The following is a 7,581-nucleotide window of genomic DNA, read 5'->3' as shown; positions in this document are numbered from 1 at the left end:
AAAAATATTAAATAAATAAATTGGGGAGAATAGACAAATCTCCCATGCAGAAGAATTCCAAATAATTTATATAGATTCTCTGTCCTTAAGGAGGTGGTACATAACTTTGCACTCAACTGTGGACTGCACATAGTGACTTCTGAAGGGTTCCTGGAGCAGAAAAAGGATATTAGGTAACAAATGAGAAAATCTCAATAAAATGATGATAGTTAAAAATGGACCCTATGTAATAAAGAATCTGACTCTATTAATTGATATTTTATGCTGACAACTTTGAAGCCTTACCTATCCATCTTCCCCTTCTGCCTCACATCTGGGCAAGCTAGTAAGAAAACTTGGCTCCCTCTTTGGTACTGATGGGAGATTTGAACCACATGAGCTCCTGCCCACACACAGGAGAACTCTCACCCTGACCAAACCTTCCAACTATAATAAAAACCCTAAGTCTCGTTTCCTGGTTCTCTCAGGCCATTTAGAAATATCTTGGGAAGACTTCCCTTCTCAGAAAACTTCATTATGAAAATAATAAACATTTTCGTAACTTCCTGGTGCATGTGTATGGCATCATTGGTCTTGACATCCAAACCAAATTTGGGACAGGAATCCATCTTCTTTCTTCAGAGTAACTAGTAACACCATACTAATGTAATATGTTAATAGTAGGAGAGACTGGGTGTGGGGTACATGGAAATTCTCCATCTTTGCAATTTTTCTGTGAATCTAAAACTGTTCTAAAATAAAGTTTGTTTTTAAAAAAATCTTTGCATCATAGTTCAGGATGACACAGGTATAATATAACTCTGTCTTTGGGGTCCATGCCAACTTCCAGTTGAGACTGCTTCTTGAGGAGACATTAGTTTTGCCAGAAGACTCTTATAGTTATAAGACTCCTACTTGTAAGTCAGATTAATTTTAAGCCAAATTTCCCAGTGGGGTAAATTGAGTTTCCTTGTGATTTACTTTTATTAGACACTTTTTAAAACAAAGCAGATAATAGATTTGTCTTTCTCCCCAATCAGTCATAGAGATGGCAATCTAAAAGGGAAATGGCTACCCCTTGCACAGTCAATGAACTTTGATCTGGAATGGTAATAGCCTCATGATTTTTGCTCCAAAAATAAAGCATAGATCAGTAAACCCACTCCATTTGTACTGTTTTTATAAAGGGCAAATGTGGCTCAGAGCAGAGGTCTGATCATCATGCAGAATAAATTGCTTTCACAGAACATTGCTTATCTTTCTATTAGCACTTATTTATTTGCACCTTTTATAATAATAACGTAATCTTGCATGTTAGTACCTGAAGATGTGCCAAGTCCTTTCATGCATTAGCTCCTTTAATCCTTACAGTACCTCGAAGGTGGGAAGTATCCTGGTTTGTAAATGAGAAAATAAAAGCCTAGGAGAGGTTAAATAACTTTCTTAAGGTCTCTCAGTTAATAAGTGGCAAAGCTGTATAAAACTCCAGATTTTTATGACTGAAACCCTAAGTGTTTCCCACTAGATTATATGTAACACTTACTGCCGTACCAATGTCCCTCAACTAGCTTTGAATTCCTTGGGAGAGAAAACTGTGTTTCATAAACATTTTGGATCCCTAAATGTAACTTAGAACCATACCTGGAGAAGGTGTATACTACATTCATTCTTACTTTTCTCCTTAATATGTCAACTTGGTTGACTTAATCACATATGAGGGATTTTCATAAAGTTCATGGAAGGATTTGTATTACCTTTAAATTCAATTGTTCCACAAACTTTTTGAAGTACCCAGTATAAGAATAATCCTTTCAATTATTTTCAACTGCTTAAGTTAAATAATTATTAGGGGGAATTAATATGGCCAGAAACCTGTGTATACAGAATTATATAGAAGAAAAACTAATTCCTGGTTGAAACTGGATAGTAATTGTATGTGCTACTTAAACCCATGTGTGTTGTGGCCTTGTATTACTGCTTGGCATTCACTTTTCCCTGGGCTAGGAAAGCCATTCTTGACCTCCTTCTTAGAACTCAGGGAGAGGAAAGGATGCCTTTAAGAACTCTAGTGGGAGAACATGTGAAATCATTGTTATTTGTCTATGGATTCTGTGTTATTGTGCTGCCTAAAATCTCAAGGCTCCTTCAAATTGCTATTAGATACCAGACAGCTCTCCATTATGAAGGAGCAGTGTAGTTTTTAATAACAATTTTATGACTTAAAAGATTTTTATATCAAGAGCCATCAGGTTAAGCTAATGAGAACTGCATGAGAAATTCTGGCATTTATTTGTACTCTAGCCTGATGCAATGAATCTGGCATGAAGTACTATTCTCCATTTATCTGAATAGGTGCTTATCACAGGTGTGATGTGAATTAGGTTCTACTCTCTTCCTTTGCTACAGCTAGTAATGTTGTAAGTGATGTTGGACGTCTTCGGATTTGTGAAGAACTTTTAGACAAATTGAAAGCCTGCCCTTTTGTTCATGGTTATTGTCTCTTTGGCCTTGCCTAGAGTGGTTCATTGCAGCTTTTGAACAAGTCAAATTAAATTGCTTAGGTCTTTGTAACCCGTATAAACTCAGATATCCTTCTGCGATTATAGTGCTCAATAGTCAGGACTCACAGTGAAGCCAGTATCTGAGGCCTGAGAGGGTGTTAGGTCGTGAACGAGCAGGGCAGACATGAAGCCAACAGCTCCCATTTCTAGTCTCTGTTTTGCTGCTAGCTTGCTCTGTGATGTCAGGTAAGTCCTCTGCCTCCTGGAGACTTGGCTTCCTTTTATGTAAAATTAGGGATGATCTCTGAATCTATTATTTCATGGTTCTTAAATTGCATTGTAGGAGTACAAGCATGCAAGACATGCCATGATCTGTTAAAAATTTTACACTCTGATTTCATTAATAGTAAGTCTGAATTTCTATTGCTCCGAGTTCTGGAGGGAACACAACTGAGTGAAAATAACTTATGTACTTAGATTTAAATTTGAGAAGATTTATATTAAGGAAGATATTTACATTTGGTCTTGTTTACAATCTTCACAGAAGTATGTAAATAATAAAAGGACATCGATAGTGGAAAACTATGTGTATCTATTGGGTTCAAACCAACCCCCATAAAATAATTTTGAGCTCAATTAAGAGTCTACCTATTTATTCTGTTCACTTTTTGCCACTAAACATCCTTTTTAAGGCTGTTGTTCAACTACTGCTTTAGAAAGTGCCTGTTTTGGAGGCACATCCTAGGTTCTCTATGCCCCCACTTGAAGAATATACAAGGAACTCAAACAACTTGACAACAAAAAAACAAATAACCCAATTAAAAAATGAGCAAAGGAGCTGAACAGACACTTGTCAAAGAAAGGTATATGAATGGCCACAGACACATGAAAAAGTGCTCAATATCACTCAACATCCAGGAAATGCAAATCAAAACCACACTGAGATACCATTTCACTCCAGTTAGGATAGCTAACATCCAAAAGACTGTGAATGATAAATGCTGGAGAGGTTACGGAGAAAAAGGAACTCTCATCCACTGTTGGTGGAGATGCAAAATGGTGCAGCCTTTATGGAAAATGATATGGAGGTTTCTCAAACAATTACAGATAGATCTACCATATGACCGAGCAATCCCACTGCTGGGAATATACCCAGAGGAATGGAAATCATCGTGCTGAAGGGATACCTGTACCCCCATGTTTATTGCAGCTCTGTATACAATAGCCAAGAGCTGGAGCCAGATCAAATGTCCATCATCTGATGAGTGGATAAGGAAACTGTGGTACATCTACACAATGGAAAACTACTCTGCTATAAAAAGGAATGAAATACTACCATTTGCAACAACATAGATGGACTTAGAGAAAATTATATTAAGTGAAACAAGTCAGGCACAGAAAGAGAAATACCACATGTTCTCACTTATTTGTGGGGGCTAAAAATTATTAAATAAATAAACACGCAAACAAATAAATGGTGGGGAAAAGAAGACAGAATAACCACAAAAATTCCTTAAACTATTTAAGCCAAGTGCATAGATATGACGTGGAGTGGGGGTGTGTGTGAAGGAGGGGAGGGTGTGGAGAGGAACAGGTAAAGGAAAATCAAGTGCAATGTATTATGAGAAGTAAAATTAAATTTAAAAAAGAAGTATATTTACCTGACAAAAGTAACTCAAAGAAAGCACCAGACTGTAACACGGGTGTGGGAAGATGATAGAACTAAGAAGACTTGGAGAAATGAGTGGTCAGAAAGAATTTTGGAGGTGCTGACAAGATTTGACCATGGCTTTTTATTCAGGACAGGAGGAATAGTAGAAGGGTATCAAGTTTCTCATCTCCAGGGGTATTCTTGGGTGGGCAATAGTCCGGACAGGTGAGCTAATTTACAGCCTGTGGAATTCCAGAACATTTCAGCCAAACTAAACCAAGTAGTGCTACCATAAATGATAAAGGGATAAGAGATAAAAGTTTTTTTTTCTTTTTACAAGACTTATAACATGCTTCGATGCTTCTAGAAAGGTGGGAGGCTAACCACAGATATAAATGTTAAAATTATAACTGCTGACATTTATTGAGAATTTTCTGAGTGCTTGGAACTGTGCCAAATGCCTTTTATGTATTATCTCATTTTCATTCATTTATTCATTCATTTATATTTGTTTAATTTTTATTGAACATCTACCTTCCAGGCACAGTCTTGGCCCTTCAAATATAGGAATGAACAAAATATAGTAATCACTTAAAAAAAATCTTTAGTCTTTAGTTTTATTTTAAGAGATCATCTGTATTTTCTTCTGTAGCAAACTAAAAAGATATACACCTATGTGGTCAGATTTATTTATTATTTAGCAATTGAAGCATTAAACAATGACATTTTTACTCTCGATCCTTAATAATATTGTATTCATTATACTTGAGATTTGCTTAGGTTTCTCATGGAGAAAAAGAAACCCAGGCATAAACTTTTACACTATCTGCCTACTAGTCCTACAACATAATTTTAATTAAAAAGTTTTACTAATACTAGGACAATTTCTATGATGTGGGCAGAGAGAAGTGAACAATTATGATTGTAAAGTGGTCAGTCTTATTTGTCATGAGTTATGATCTTTCATCCATTTGATCCATGTCAAGATCTGATGTATATTATCTTCTAGCTCTTCTGGTTTATTGTTGGGCAGTTGATGCACAATTTTTTCCTTGTAGGATGCTATGGTTTTGTTCATAAAGAACTTGAAAAATCTAACACTGATTATTGTCTTTCAGTTTCTTTTCACTATAACCCCTTGTTTCAAGTCTTTTGTATAAAACACTATTATTTGCTCTCAGCACAAAAACTATACAAAGCCAGTGTTCAGGGAAGAAAATAAAGCAATGCTGATCAACAATAACTCTACCTTCTCTCATCTGGTTATATAAATCATCAACTACTCCATCTTCATCCAAAATGGGACAATCATATTCTTCATCATGGCCATCATATACCTGCCCTTCTCGAGCTAAATCACCCACATTAACATATTGCAGTCCTGATCTTGATGTATTGTGATTTTTCTAACCCCTGGCCTACTGGTGAGCAGGATGTTTGGAAGCAACATGGTCCTCGGCACATGGATCTGAGTACCTTGGCTCTTGTGCCCTACACGTTACAAGGAAGAGCAACAAAAATGACTTTCTTCGTGAAATTTATAATAATGGGTAAGGGTGAGGAGATACATATAATAAATAAATATATTTATAAGTAATATGGTATATTAAATGGTGTAAGTGCTTGAAGAAATGAAAGCATGAGCATTACAAAATGTTGCATGTGCAAATATACACACACACTTTTAAGTATGGTCACCAGGGAAGACCTGATTGAGAAGTTGATGTTGGAATCAAAAGCTAAAGGAGGTAAGGGAATCAGTCACACAAATATCTTGGAGAAGAGATTTCTAGGCAAAGGAAAAAGCAACAGCAAAGACCCTAGGATGGAACTGTGCCTGGTGTGGTTAAGAAACAGTGGGGAGACCAGTGTGGCTGGAATGTCAGGCGAGTGTAGTAGGTGATAAGGTCATAGAAAGAATAAGGAGCCAGACAATAGGGGGCTTTAGAGGCTGTAAATAGACTTCAAAGGTAATAGAGGGTTTTGAACAGAGAAATGTCATGATCTGATTTAAGTATTCACAGGAATACAGTGGATGCTGTGCTGAGAATAGGCTTTTGAGGTACAAAGACAGAAGCTCAGAGATCAGTTAGGAAATTGTCACAATATTCCAGGTTAGAGTGTTAGGGTGGTAGCAATGAGGTGGTGAAAAATGAGTGGTCAGATTCCAGATATCTTTAAAGGTACAAACTACACAATTTGATGACATTTCGGGTATTTGATATGAGAGAGAATTAAGAGTTAAGGATGATTTCAAAGTGTTTGGCATGAGAAACTATAAGACTTTTGCCTTCAGGATAGAAAAAATGCAATTGCCATTTAATGAAATGAGGAAATTTGTGTTTGGAACAAGTTTAGTGGAATTAAAAATCAGGAGTTTTGTTTTGTATGTTTCAAATTTGAGATGTTTACAATGCATCAAATTAGAGATTTTCAGTATGTAATTCTACATGCACATCATTTAATCCCTCCAACAACCTTATGAGGTAGGTTTTATTATTATCCTGATTACACATGGGGCATATAATTATCCTGATTACATGTGTTCAAGAGCAAACAGATAGTGAGTAGTGAGCAACCGTTTAAATCAATGTGCCCTGGATCTGGAGGCAGGTTCCTCACCATGTAGACTTACTGTCTTTTCTAACTCCTGCAATGATAGTCCAAGAAAATGTATTAAATTGTGTCATTATAGGAAAAGCAATGGATTCATAGACAGAAGTTTCCCAAGAATTCCCATAATCTATATTCAAATACTTGCATAATACTTACATATACAGGAGTGTGACCTGCAACTGGGGAACAGGCAGACACTCTGGGCAGCCTCCCCTTGTGCAAATGGAAGGTAGAAGCATAATGCAAGCACAACTATCTCACAGTTAGTCCACCACAGCTACTGCCACTGCAAAGATGGCTCACTGCCACAAGAGCAGACAGGACCACCCTGCAATCAACCCACTGCACACTCAATTGCATTGACATAGGAGAGTCATCAGCAGAGCTGTCCAAAAGAGGGGAAGTCTTTCTCCTACAAGTCCACTCCAGAGTAACAGAAGTAACTGCTCTACCAGATGGCCAGACATCAATGTAGAGATACTAGAAATATAAATATACAGGAAAATATGACATGACCAAAGGAATATGGTAATTCTCAAGTACCAGACCCCATAGAGCAGGAAACCCTTGAAATGACTGAAAACAGTTCTGAGCAATATTCTTAAGAAAACTCAAAGATATAAGAGAAGACTCAGAGAACACAATGAAATGAGAAAAAATTTTCAGGATATGAAGGATGAAATTGACGAAGAGATTAATACCTTAAAAAATGTAACAGAACTCATGGAACTCAAGGATTCATTCAATGAAATAAAAAAACATAACAGGGAGCTAAAGCAGCAGGTTAGAGCAAGCAGAAGAAAGAATTTCAGACCTTGAAGATGGTCTTTTCAA

At 36.7% G+C, this 7,581-nt stretch overlaps 1 pseudogene; it reads right to left on the bottom strand.

Annotated features, from left to right (window-relative positions):
• Positions 1 to 5,077: 5,077 nt before the first annotated feature.
• On the bottom strand, positions 5,078 to 5,581 carry LOC134382745 (adenylate kinase isoenzyme 6-like; annotated as a pseudogene).
• Positions 5,582 to 7,581: the final 2,000 nt, after the last annotated feature.

The sequence above is a fragment of the Cynocephalus volans genome, chromosome 7 (genome assembly GCF_027409185.1).
Source record: "Cynocephalus volans isolate mCynVol1 chromosome 7, mCynVol1.pri, whole genome shotgun sequence".
NCBI lineage: Eukaryota > Metazoa > Chordata > Mammalia > Dermoptera > Cynocephalidae > Cynocephalus > Cynocephalus volans.
This window is presented reverse-complemented; position numbering and strand designations above follow the sequence as displayed.